This window comes from Podarcis cretensis (genome assembly GCF_951804945.1).
Source record: "Podarcis cretensis genome assembly, chromosome: 6".
Taxonomy (NCBI): Eukaryota; Metazoa; Chordata; class Lepidosauria; order Squamata; family Lacertidae; genus Podarcis; species Podarcis cretensis.
This window is the reverse complement of record NC_137175.1, coordinates 31972303-31986830: the sequence shown is the minus strand read 5'-3', so window position 1 is coordinate 31986830 and position 14528 is coordinate 31972303. Positions and strand designations below refer to the sequence as shown.

The 14528-nt window shown below is 42.4% G+C and overlaps 1 protein-coding gene across 6 annotated transcripts in view; it reads left to right on the top strand.

Moving 5' to 3' along the window:
• The window catches only part of CHD6 (chromodomain helicase DNA binding protein 6), a 107658-nt gene that overhangs the window by 24491 nt on the left and 68639 nt on the right, over window positions 1-14528 (top strand). The window lies entirely within an intron of this gene.

Sequence of the window (14528 nt, the reverse complement as noted above, 5' to 3'; positions counted from 1 at the left end):
TTTTTCTTGCAAGTAAACACATTTTAATTTTAAAAACAATGCCCTCCTTTCCCTAAACGTCTGAGGCTGCTAGGAAAGTCACTGTAAAGCACCAACAAAATGTCAAATTACAAAACTGAAATAAGTGTGAGAGAAAACATGACCCATCATAACAGCAACATCATAAGACAAACCCACCCCCATAAACTATCATCACCAAAATGGCCACAGTATAACAGATAAAATATATACAGTATAACAGATAAAATAAATAAATGAAAAAGGCACTGGGGGAAAACATACACAAAAACCAGCCATGGCCAAAATTTAAAGCCAAAATGCTACCCTTCCCATGACAAAAAATAGGTTAACGGGGAGCTGGTGGTTGTTCATCAGTATGCCAGAGTGTAGGAGCCACAACAGAAAACACTTGCTCATGTGCCCAGCCACTGCATTATACTTAGCAGGGGGATGTGGAAAAGAAGTATCCAATATGGAGTGGAAAGCTTAAGGAAGAAACATAAGGTGGGTTTTAAGGTACCCAGGTCTCAGGCCTTTTAGGGTTGTAAAGATTTGGATCACCACATTGAATCTAGCTCAGAAACTAGAAGGTAGCCAGCACAGAACATATAACTCTGGTACTGTTTGCCTCATCCCAGACAATAGTCTAGTGTCAGTTTTAGTTCCACGTAACTAATGTCGTTTTGGATATTGGTGTAGTGAACATGGAGCCACAGTCGTTGGTCTTAGCTTCTACTGCAAAACTTACTCTGAAATTGCTGCTTCAAAAGCAGAATTTAAAATAAGATAGTTGTTGTATATCTGTTATTCTGCTATCAGGATGTTAGAATGTAAAAGTGGAGTGGCTTATTGGCAGAACGGCTTATATAATCCTTGGTATCTATTGAATTGTGACACTGGGAGCATTAGAGTCAGTGCATAAGTGTGCTGAGTTGCTTGCAAGATTACTTTCATCGTCCTCTTTGGGTGGGTTTGTGTGTGTGTGTGTGATTGCAGGGGGTTTGGGCTAGATGACAGTTCTGATAGTATTAGCAATCACAGCTTTTCTGCAGTAACATGGTATGTATCCCCAAACTGTCCAAAATCTTTATTGGGACAATATCTGTACTGTATTAGGATAAACCATAATGGCAGCACAGATTCTGAAGGGCTAGTACAATGTGGTTCCATTGACTCATATCTGTCAGGATTGATGCTGCCACGTTCTAAGACAGCTAAAACCTCTGACCAGTCCCAGCTTGATGACTGTTACTGATAGAGACTCTGCTGTGTCTGTAAAATTGCCATCTCTCTGTGTGATATTTTTCATTGGGAAGCCTGCTTAGTTCAGGCTTGTTTTTGACTCAATATAAACAATTTGTTTGGGTGGTTTGTGCATTTGGAAGTATAGCTTTGACTAAAAGGTGCTGGGAAGGAGTCAGGTGTATGGAGTCAGGGGCATGGCTTCAATATTCAGTTAAATGGTGCTGTTTTTGAAAGGACACCTTGGTTCTTGAGGGAAATTAGTATGCTTTGTGGCAATTGAGGAGGGATGCTTCTAGCTGCTGATTGGATGGCAAAACATCTGTGAGCCCATGAATTGGCATTAAAATCCTTGCCATAAAGCAAAGTCAACGGTTTTATGGACACAACTAACTTTGCAGCCTGTAAAAAACAGGCTTTAAAACTCTTGTGAGTATTCCTTCAGTGACCTGAAGATTTAATCGGAAATGGGCAGGATTTTGAATGAGATGTCCAAGGCCCGAGTTGTGCAGCTGTTCAGTTTTATTCTAGTCATTGTACCTATTTTACACATTAACCTTTGCTTCTCTAAACAAGGTATCATTTAGGAGTTTTTGAGTCTGCTAAGTTTTGGAGATGTGATAAATGTTAACACATATGTTACACTGGGAAAAGCCCATAGCTCAATGGTAAAGCGCATCTTTTGCATGCAGGTTCAATTCATGGCTTTACCTGGTGTTAGTTCTTTTTTAAAGATTTCAGGCCTCAGGGCTGGGAGCTGAGATCCTGGGAATCTGCTGCTGGGAAAGAAGATGGCGCTAGGCCAAATGAACCAGTACTTTATTCTCTGTATAAAGTAGTATGCATGCACTTCTGTAATATTGTTTGCAAGTGTGTGTGCATGGTCTAATTGCAGGTGTGTGTATAATTGCAGGTGTGTGTGCATGTATGTGTGTGTGTGTGTGACAGAGAGATAACATGTGGGAGCAGTTGCATGTTTTTAAAATGGATTAAATGGTGTTTCAAAATCTAAACATTAAAAATACCTATTCATAAATATCAACACACCCACCCCACTCACACATGAAAATAAAAAGTTCACCACAGCCAATCACAAACAAACAACCACACTCTAGGTCAACCCTAACCTCTCTTACCACCAAAGGAATGCAAGCGAATAGTAAAGAGAACCTGCACAAGCGACACCGACACAACCCCCCCCCCCCAACTACATTAAGTAGAATAGAAACATTGCCACTCGACCCCACCCCCACTCACCAAGCCCCCCCCACCTCTTTCCCCCTTTTCTTCCTAATGTAACACTAATGTCTCAACAAATGAAACCGATCTGTAGAAAATGTAACTTGGGGAAAAAGACATTGCACATACTTTTGTAAACCAAGAAATCTTTAATAAGAAATATGTTAAAAACAACAACAACATATCTTTGTGGGTTTAAAAACTAACTTCCCTTTTAGTTCATCTTCAGGTTTTCCCTGGTTGTTGGGTGAACTAAAAACAAAACAAAACCATGTGTTCAGTAGCTGGCCCATTTTTTTAATGCCGAATGTGTCTCAGTACAGGTGTGTTGATGGGAAACACAGCAGGCACAGATTAGATTGTGTGGAAACTCAGGGGGTTTCCATACAGTGCCATCCAGGGCACGTTGAGCCAAAGGATGCGGGTGGCGCTGTGATCTAAACCACTGAGCCTCTTGGGCTTGCTAATCAGAAGGTCAGTGGTTCAAATCCCTGTGACGGGCTGAGCTCCCGTTGCTCTGTCCCAGCTCCTGCCAACCTAGCAGTTCAAAAGCACACCAGTGCAAGTAGATAAATAGGTACCACTGCGGCGGGAAGTAAACGGCATTTCCGTGCACTCTGGCACTCATCACAGTGCTCTGTTGCGCTAGAAGCAGTTTAGTCATGCTGGCCACATGACCCGGAAAGCTGTCTGTGAACAAATGTCAGCTCCCTCGGCTTGAAAGCGAGATGAGCACCGCAACCCCATGGTCGCCTTTGACTGGACTTAACCATCCAGGGGTCCTTTACCTTTTTTTTTTACATTGAGCCAAATGCATTGCAAAATGGCAGTTGTAGAAATGGCAGAACAGTAACTGAAAAGCCAAATAGTGCACAAATAAACAAAAACAACAGTATGAAAACTAAAGAATTGCGTATTTTAAACCAGTTGATTGATTTCACAAATGTGATAAAAATACAGAAACTTACTCCATCACTCAGAAAATTGTCCAAACAAATGGCTGGCTCACAGGGGAAGGCAAGATAAACAAAACATTGTATTTAGATAAAGATTACGGTTTGTGCCGAAAGGGGACTTTTCTTTCTTTAACGTAGATACGTACCTTGTGTGTAGCTGATGCACATCTGTTTTCTCACCAAGAATTTAGGTAAGTATTGACAAAAGATCATTGCCATTCTTAGTTTCAGATAGCTGCTAGACTGGTATGATGGCAATTCGCTTCCCACGTGCACCTTGTCTTGAACTTCCTGGAGAAATGGAGAAAATAGTGGTTGTTCTGAGCCTCTTCCCTTGGTAGCAGTGGCGTAGCGTGGGGGGTACGGGGGGGCCGGCCGCACCGGGCGCAACATCTGGGGGTTAGGGTTAGGGGGCGCAAATCCATGGGTTAGGGGGCGCAAATCCATGGGTTAGGGGGCGCAAATTACTTGCCTTGCTGACAACCCACACTACGCCACTGCTTGGTAGCCTGATCTGTTGTCCAGGTCATGCCATTGGGATGATTAGTTCATATTTCCCTCGCTTTGTCGTATATGATAGGGATCCTATGGGGATTGTCTTTGTTGCCTTGTTATTGTTGGCATCTGTCTTTCTTGGGAGACAGTGGAGGAGTTGCGCTTTTGCGGGTGAAGTCAAACTGTTGGAAGATTTCAGCACCTGCTGTATGGGATAGACATGTTTTGTTGCAGCTGGGGCAGATGAAGGCATCCAGTTGTGCTGCTGCAGATGCACCATGGTGTTTCTTCTCTCTGCGCTCCTTCCTGCTCTGTATAACAGAAATAATATATGTACATTTGGATATTACAAGGGGTTTGAGTGGCATTAACGAAATACTTTCTGAGTGAAGGCTTTCTGACAGATTTCTGAATACAAATTCATGGAAGCTAAGATTATGAATGGATACTGATAGTTATGTGCTACCTACTTCCAGGTTCAGACACAACATCTCTCTGAATATCAGCTGTTGGAAAGCAACAACAGTCTTGGTCTCGATTCCTGTTTATCAGCTTCTAAAAGATTTCTAGTTGGCTGCTGTATGAAAGAGGATGGTGAACAAAATAGGTATTTTATGCATACATATAAACAAACAAACTTTTATTTGTATGCCACCTTTCCATAGTTCAAAACATGCTCAGGTGGTTGAAAAAAATACATAACCTCAATGCAACAAAAGTAGTCTTAAACAATAAATCAAACATTTAAAAATGCTAAACCAAACTGAACAATTTGCTGACTCTTCTTAGGTGTCTCGGCTTATAAGGTGTGTACTGGTATGATTTTTAGCCAGTCATGAGAACCCCAGAAATACTTCCTCCTCTTCCTCCCTCCTTTGGCTGGCCCCTTGCACCTCTGCCTTTCAGCCTTATGAAGTTCAACAGGGTGCTCATTTTGCAGAGGATCCTTCTGCCGTAGGAATCCTCTGATACAGAGTTCCAGATTCCAGCTTGACATCTGGTGGCAATCTGACTGCCTTGAGGGATTTTTTTAAATAATTACCTTTGCTACCAGATGCACTTTTTTGATTTGCGGTATTTCTGCACTAAACTTTTCTCGAGGTCAGTGCCAATACGTGTAAATTGGAATTTATTTCCAATAGAAAATGTCAATTTCTTAGAGAAATTGGTTTTGTTTTGTTTTGCAGTTGGTGTAATTTGCTATAGTTCTAATAAATTAATGTCTTAAATAGTGTTTGTGACTTGACAGGGTGGAACTGTGGTGTTCTCTGGTCACAAAAAAACCAATTATGGAAGAACCTGTTACCATGGTATTTCTAGTGTTGATCCTAGTGATGCTCTCTTCTTTATGGGTTCTCTATTTAGCTGGGCTTGCACCAAGCTGTACGGTTATTTTCTGTTGTTGTTCCATATGTATGTTTTGAAAACACTATAAACAAAGATTAAATATAATTCACAGTTATTTGACAATAATTGACCTTGTATTTTTGATACATTGGTCAGATGTCCAAGTCGTATGTTTCCTGTTCAGCATGATGCACTGGCATAGATGCCATATATTCACTGGGTGCAAAATGAGTCTGCTTGGATTTTGGGGCGGCGTGGAAGGTGGTTGGGACATTTAATGCCTATATTTTACCAGTTCCACTGGGAGTTGGTAAATTTCGGGGCCCAGTTTAAAGTGCTAGTACTGATCTTTAAAGCCGTAAAATGTTTGTGGCCAGTTAATCTGACTGACTATCTTCACCAATATGAACCCACCCATGCAGTTACAAAGCTTTAATGTCCCGCTTTGTAAAATTTAGATTGGCGGGCATAAAAGGCACAACTCTTTCAGAGGCAGCCTCTCCTCCGTGAAATTCCTTCCCAACACATCTGTGTGTATGACCCATCAGTACAGGATTTTAAAGGGATCTTAAATACCCACTTATTGCAAGCTGCTTTTTCATAAAGATTTTATGAGCTGCTGAAATTGTTTGAAATTGTTCTAGCTGATTTATAACGGCACATTGCTGGCCTACATATTGGTTTAAAGTACTGTGTCAAACAGGTGCTTTTAATGAAAGGCGATATTGTATGATTATTTTATGTAAGCTGCTTTTTAAGGGCTTTGCTAAAAATATTTAAGTAAAATAAATAAATAAAAACCCAGCCAGTCATGCTTTGGAAGTATGCTTTCTGTTCCTCTGTAGGGAATCTGCTTGCTCTCTGCGCTCTGTTGTCCTTTCTTGCTTTTGCATGTTGCCTGCCTTGGGAGCTGTTGTCTTTCAGGTGTTGCTTCACCCTGTAGAGACCATGTCATTTCCTGTCTCTCTTTCAACCTGCACTTTTGCATCATGAAATGCTAAGGGATAGAGAACTGGCATGAATCTACTTGTGCCCATTAACTGCTGTCCTCTTCCCCTGGTATTTGCACTATTGTTGTCAAGAATGTGTGTGTCAGATGTTGTATGGCCTCTCTCCCATAAATCCACTCTGGAGAGCCCCCAGAACAGTGTGGGAGGCGAGGAGGTGGAAGATTGTAACTGACAAGCTGAATTTCTTACACTGATGGAACAATTGTATTAATGCAACATTGAGTTCCACCCAATTTTTTTTCCTCACTTGCTCCTTCTCCTGGTGAATATTTGCATGGAACCCTTGTCTGTAAATGGTCTCCTTACATCTGTGATAGCCCTCTGCCTAAGTGATGAGGAAGAATAAATAAATTTGGGCCAGCCAGACGACATCACCACCACCACATTTATATCCCATCTTTACCCAAGGGAGCTCAAGGCAGCACATATGGTTCCCCCATCATCATTTTATATTTGCAGCAAATGTGTGGCCCAAGATCATTGAGTAAGATTCATGGCTGAATGGGAATTTGAACATGAGTCTCTCAGAGCCTAGTCCAGCACTCTGAACCACTAAACCATGGGTGGGATTCATCTAATCACTCCTTTCAGCAGAAGCCCTGTGCAATGATTTCTGCTTGTACAACAGGGATTTCCTTCTCTCTTCCTCTTTCACGTCCAAGGGTGGGTGTGAGTCAGGAGAACCTTCAGAACAGTATACAGTGAGAGGAGAGAAGACCATTCCATTTGGAAGGCTCCAATGCCTCTACTGATGGAATGATTGAAAGTGTGCGATATTGAATTCTACCTTATGAGCCTTACCATTAGAACAAGTTCCACATGTCTCATCATCAGGTCAAACCACGTGATGTTGAGAAAACAGGCAGGGAGATAGTTTTTTGAATCTGCTCTTGGGAACTGAGGGCTGTGCCTAGATTCAGCAAGTAGCAAGTATCTTGTGGAAAGTTTTTAAACCAGCCTTCTCTACCCACTCACCCACTCTGGTGAGTAACTCTGCAGTAACAACAAGGGGTTTTTTTGTAGCTGGGAAGAACAGTTTTCTTCGCAAGAGTAGCTTGCCTCAAGCTAGAAATAACTGTTTGCCTTTTAGAAGAACGATATGCACTCCCTGCTCCGTGTTGCAGACATGCCACTTTCTACCATGTGACTCAGCAGTGTATGTTGACTAGTTATGGATCCTTCACCTGAATGTGATTTCTGCTAGTGTCCTCTCCTGCATACTACTTCTGTGAGCTTGCCCTTTCTTTATACTCAGGATAACCTTCCCTGCAAACTTGAGTTTCGTCTACCAGGTTACCCAGTTTGTACACTGAGGACTATTGCAGACACATACTAGGAGGGATCACCACTAAGTTCCAGATTTTATTAACAAATTTGCATGATCATATAGTGGATCCAGTTGGAGCCCATTCAGGGGTGTGGGTGGCCATAGCATAATCTGGACCTGGAGGGTTTGAGTAGGTATCTTGGTCATGAAGTACCAGTAAGCAAGGCAGTACAGCTTTGTTGACGAGAGAAAGGCAGAAGGCCAGCAGTCCAGGGGTTTTGATACTACAGGTACCTCCTCCTTTCTGTATCTGAAGAAGGCTCTGAGGCTTTAGCACACACAGCTCATAGTAGCGTTTCAGGCTGGGTCCAGCCTAAGGCCTTCAGGCTTCTGCTTCAAGCCCCAGAGTCCCTGAGGTTATCTTGCACCTTAAAGGTCTAGCTTTACTTTTAGAAATCTGCTGTGGGCAAATTAACAGATTGTTGCTGTGATGTGAATACATAATGGCATACTGACAAGCTGCTAGTACCAAGATTAGTACTGTAGTACTGCTAGCGCAATTGTGATTTCAACTGCAATGCAGAAGTTGTTTATGCATCTTTTTGCTTGTTTGTTTTTGCAAATCTGGCCTCGTGGGTCTGAATGAGTCACTTTTCATAGCTGAAAAGTACGTGATGGGTAAGAGATATTTGTCAACTTCTGATTGAAATCTGCTGCCGACGGTCCAGCAAAACTTGGCTGTGGCTATACAGTGGAGCATTTGTGGTCCTTGCATTTCTTACTCTGTCAGCTGTGTAGCTTGAGGCTACCATGGATAGTATCTGTTCTAAAGTAGATTGAAGTGGATTTTGTGGATTCGGTAACAGCTTTTCTCCTGTATGTGTTATGTGTCTCTGAGAATTCCCAGGAGAACCCAGGCGGAAAGGATGCATAATTGGAACTTGATTTTGTTTCAGCCTCGTTGGAGGAATGTGTCACACTTGGGAAAATGAAAATAAATCAAAGAGAGCAGGGTAATAGGCAGATGCTTCAATCCCAGCAATGGTACTAGCAGAGAGTCCGCTACTTAGAACAGCCTCAGTGATGATTCAGTTGCCCAGTCTGATAGTCTCACCTGTTAGGAAATGTTTATTTCTGGCTGTGTTGAATGTAGCTTGATGCTCCTGCTTCTGCTTATGGGATGATTTTGCATCTTGATAAGGAATATCAATAGTATTCTGAGTTAACATAAAAACCATAATGGAATGAAGCATAAAATCTGTCCATTTCTAATAATTGGCAATGAAGTTCAAATTAAACAGTCGAAACACTTAACGTAGTACACCGGCAAAAACACCCTTATCTTCATGAGAAAACTGCAGCTTCATTAGAAAATTAGGCAGCCTTGTTTGAGATTAAACAGAGATTTTAATCTCTGTATATTTAATGCAGAAGCGGGGATGTTGGCATATCTGCTTGTCAAAGTGTACAGGTGGATCTTAAATTGGGATGCTGGGAGGTTTTGCACACAGGAATAGTGCAGTAAAGGAACAAAATCTGGCAGCTCTTTTAGGGATAGAGAAGAGGCACGTGCTTAGTGGTGATGGTAAAATTCATGTCCCTCATGAGATGGCCTGCCAAAGTGCCACTGTGAAAGTACACAATTGGTTATTGGAGGTCAAAAAAGGGTTTGGGGCACAAAGAAAAACCTGCTTTGTAGGAATGTAGCCTTTATCCCCATCAAAGCAACAACATGGAGGCACAAATGAATAGGTTGTAAAGCAGGATGAGTTAGAAAGAAACATGCAGAAAAAAATAGTACTGATGATAGATGAAGAATAATAAGAAAGGAGATATACAACTGGGACTTAAGCTCCTGGACAGTAAGAAGATATTGTGGCAAGTAAAGCTGCATAACAAATGAAGCATTGCTCAAGTGGTGTGCCATGATTTTTGCAAATATATTCCTTTTTCTCCAGCACTGTGCTCAGTTCTGCTAGTTTACAATAGAAGGCAGCTGTGCACAGTATTGATGGGTAGGCACCTGAGAAATCTTACATGTTTGTGTGGTTTTAGTTAAGGTGATGAATTAACTTTACATTGCATAAATGTACAAATAATGCTTTAAAAATGACTAACACGTGGTTTGGATGCAGCTACTCTATTCTGCAAGAGTAGAGTTACCTATTGATATGGTCTGCCCTCTGAGACTTAATGGAATCCGATGGCTTCCTGAATGCTGGGAGGGATTTTCTAGCTGACATGGCTAAAGCTCAAGTCTCACTTGTGGAATGGTGAGATGCACAGAGCCGTTGACACAATTGCTCCTGAGTACCATTTGCTATCTCTGGAGTGTGTAGGTCAACATGGTACTCTAGTGACCAGCACGTGACAAAATAAGAGGGTCAGCAGCTAGAGCTCAGGTGGCATACATCTCAGTACAGACGAGGTTGCACCATCGGGACTACCATACGGTAGTGAAGAAAGCTTGGTTCTCTGCCACCATCACATCCATCTGGCAGATGAATGAGGTTTTGTCATCCAGGCAAGAGAGCATTGCTCTGACATCTTTGGAGACCTGCTGTAACAACTTTACAAGGCACTTTAGAGACAAAAGTGTTTAGACAGTGGTGGTGTCCAGTGCACTGTCCATTTCATTTGTACTGGATCACTTTCAATTATTGTGGCCTGAGGATGTGACCAGCTGCTTGAAAAATTGTATCTGGCCACCTGCCCCCTTGACCCTTCCCCATTTTGGCTTCTTAGAACTTATCACGCTAATCTCTGCAGTGGCTTCCAGTTCACTTCCTAGCCTAAGTCAGTGTGCAGATCTTGTCGTTTAAAGCCTAAAAAGCTTGAGACAATTTTACCTGATGGATCTCCTCCTCCTGTACTAATTTAAATATTGAGAAGCTCTGCTGCAGGTGCCCCCACCAAGAGAAGTTATGTGGTTAGCTACCAGGTAAAGGACCTTCTTTGTATTGGCACTTGGTTATAGAATGCCACCCCCAGAGATGATTGCCTGGCACCTTCCTTGTGGTCTTTTCAGTGGCAGGTGAATATATTTGCAATCCACTGATTTTTTAGATCTGTATATGTTTTTAGTGATGCTGTGTGCTGTTTCTACCGCTGGAATTTTTATCCTGTTTTTATTCTGTGGTTTTTGTTTTATTTTATTATGACACTGGGTAATATTTTATCTTAGACATACTTAGAGTAAGGCCCATTGAAATTAATGCACTTAAGTGGATTTACTGTAATCAATATTGGATATCACCCACCATTGTTTGGCGACTTACAGATAAAATATTTTGTAATGGGATTCTTATCCTTTTGGCGCTGCGTGCTTGTTGGTAGTTGAGAGATCATCATATGCACTTGATGATATGTTAAATTTGCACAGCTGAGGCAGGTTCTTTTACTCTTGATAATTATGAAGGGTGTACTTGAGCTGGTTTGCAAATCATCTCTTGGTTAAAATCTTTGTACCTAATGGATGCAGCAAATTTGAGGCTCTTGGGCTTTAGAATAAGAGGTAAAGTAAAATCAACTTTGCTGGGTCGTCCAGCGTTTCTGGGCTGGTGCCATCCTGTGGAGACTGGGTAGCTTTGCAGCCTTGTGCAAGCTTGATTTAGAAAAAGAAAAAGATGGAGAGGCTGCTTAATGCTTCCAGGAAGCTGAGACAATCCTCTCCTTGCTCCAGACATGCCTTCCTGGGTTCCCTGACCCCACCTTTCTCTGGCTTTGCTGAGGCATGATTTCCATAACTGATTCCCCCCTTCCCACTCCACCCAATTAAGATGCCAGTAATGAAGCCCAGATTATGCATGCATGGTGGAAATTTGACCTGCAGAAAATTCCCAGCATGCTGTGCTCAACTAGCCTGCTCCTTGTTCTTTGGCTTCTCCCTGCTGCTGTGTTGCTTGCCGTGTTCTTTGTCACATGTCTTTCGCCTCCTAGCTGGGGAGCTACTGTGCGGCTGTAACCACTTTGGAGTAGGAAAGCAAAAGAGACACAAAAGAGATCTCCGTTGCTTGTGGGAGCAGCATCAGCCCAGTTTCTCTGCCTGAGCCAAAAATGCTGAGCGTGGTTTAAGCAGGGTTATTCAGAAGGGCATCGATATTGTTCTTCCAGAAGCTGTAATGATCTCCAAATTGAGATTTAATTTTTAGAAAAAAGAGTTGTGTGTTGGATTTATTTATCAACGATAAAAGAAATTAACAAATAATCTGGTGGCCTTAGACTTTTTGGTCTGTTCATCCCTCTGCCCTAGCAATCTACCAGCAACTCTAGCTTTATAGCAGCCAGTTTATTTCATTTAGTTACTGAATATATTTACTGTGGTACCTCGGGTTACAAACACCTCAGGTTACAGACTCTGCTAACCTGGAAGTAGTACCTCGGGTTAAGAACTTTACCTCAGGATGAGAACAGAAATCACATGCCTGCGGCACAGAGGCAGCAGGAGGCTCCATTAGCTAAAGTGGTGCCTCATCTTAAGAACGGTTTCCGGTTAAGAATGGACCTCCGGAACGAATTAAGTTCGTAACCAGAGGTACCACTGTATGTGTATGTATATATATATGTGTGTGTGTGTGTGTGTGTGTGTGTGTATAATAATTTTATTTATTTTCTTGTCTCATAACAATTATTCAATATCATCATTTAACATCCATTTTCTGCTTTTCCCCTCTCCCTGTTGACTTCCCCCAACTTCCATTTCTGGTTTGTTACATCAAATGTTACATTCTGCTGTTTATACAAAATGATCTGTTATCACTAATTATATTTCTTGTTCTCTGTAAATAAAGTTGTAAGTGTTTATTTAAATTCTGCCAATGAGTCCATTTTTATTGTTGTTTCTGCAAGTGTGTTGTAAAGGGTTCCCATTCTTTTCCAAAGTCACTATTGTCCTTTTCATGCAATTTGTCTGTATACCACTGTATATCTCACCTTTCCTCCAAGGAGCTCAGTATATACCGTATTTTTAGCCCTATAGGACGCACTTTTCCCCCTCCAAAAGTGAAGGGGAAATGTGTGTGTGTCCTATGGGGTGAATGCAGGCTTTCGCTGAAGCCTGGAGAGCGAGAGGGGTCAGTGCGCACCGACCCCTCTCGCTCTCCAGGCTTCAGGAGAGCCCCAGCGCCAGCCCCACAAGGTCGGGGGACAGCGGGGAGGTGGAACGCCGCCATCCCGCTGTCTCCCAATGTGGTTTGGAGGCTGACGGTGGGGAGACGTGTGCTTCTCCCCGCCGCCAGCCCCGCAAGCTCCGGAGGCGCAGTGCGTTTTCCTGCTGTCCCCGGACCTGTCCTGAAGGCGGGTGGCGGGGAGAAGAGTGATTCTCCCCGCTGCGGGCCCCACAAGCGCCTGGGGGGGAAAATAATTTTTTTCCCTTTATTCCCCCCCCCCAAAAAAAAAACCTTGGTGCGTCCTATGGGCTGGTGCGTCCAATGGGGCGAAAAATACGGTACTTCTCCTCTTCCCCATTTTATTCTCATGTTATCCCTGTCAAACTAAGAGGCGGTGACTCTGCCCAGGGCCACACAGTGAACTTCACTGATGAGTGGGGATTTGAACCCTGATCTCCCAGCTCTTAGTCCATCACTCTAACCACTGCACCACACTGGGTCACAGTGTAACTCAAGCAATGCCCAACAGTTATCAGTGTACAGGTCATTTCTCATGTAGCTCTATTTTTCTGCTTCTTCGTTCGTTTATTAATACTTATATTGATTGTTCATTTTAAAACATATGAACAGGAAGAGGTGTGGAAAGGAGGAAAAAGGGGGCAAGAGAAAAGATACAAATTGGGATGTAATCAGTGTTGTTTTTTCTGGAAAAAAGTTGGGGGAACTCACCATGAAGTTAGTTTATCACAGTACCAGTCACAGTGGCATTCCACACACCCACACACCCAGCAGTGGCTAAATGTAAGATGTGATTAATAAACTCAAGCAGACAGTGATCTGAATTACAGATGGCTCAACTTTATTGACTACAGATATAGGTGGATTTTTGGTTCAGGCATTGGGCGTATATTCATTCCCGCTCCCAGCCCCCTGGACAAAATAATAATTATTATTATTTAATTTAAAAATGCTCAAAAATACCCCTGGATTTAATAGTGATCATAAATGCCTCAGGTCATAGCATTTTTTTTATATTCAGAGTTTGGAACTATTATTGTTGTTGGGCCTGGGCACAAGAGACAAGCGGTGTAAGCATAGAGTTCTGTGTATACTGCCAAATGTTTCTAAATATGTATTTGTGAGTTGCTCTCTGTCAAAACAGGATCTTCAGTCCATTGAACGATTGAGGATGGAGACTCTTATGAAGAGCCCTGTTCTTTTGCCAGCACTGTGAACTGCACCACCCATTTCAGTACTTGGGAAACTGAAGTGAGCTTGGATTTGGTTTTCACCCATCCAGGGCATAAAGTTCAGAAGGCAAAGTAAATCCCTGTGTCGGAGAGATCAACTCCAGGGCTGAAACCAGAGTGGGTGGGCATGGCATTTAGAATTTATTGCTCTGCAACACAAATTGAAGCAGGGGTAGAGCTATTTGAGGGCTGCTTACAGTATATAGCACATGGCCTCTTTTGCATCTCAAAGAGGTTGGGCTTCCAGTTGACTGTACTTGTTTATAGTCATCAAACCAACCTTGTCAGTGAAAACCCCCTGCATCCCTTGAAATGAGCTCTGGGAAAGTTGGGAGAACCCCCAAAACAGCATGGAGAGGGAGGGTAGAGGGGAATCACTCCGTCTGGCAAGCAGCAATGCTTGCACAAATGGAACATTTGTAATTACACAATGTTAAATTCCACCCACAGCATACACATAATTGAACTTGGCATATGGCTGATTGTCATGTTTCTTGTCAGTCTTATTTCAACCTTAACTACTACACCACTCTTGTCACATGTATTGTTTTGATATTTAATGGATACCATTTATTTCCTAATTGTGCTGCTAGGCTGACTGTGTCTCTTTTGGT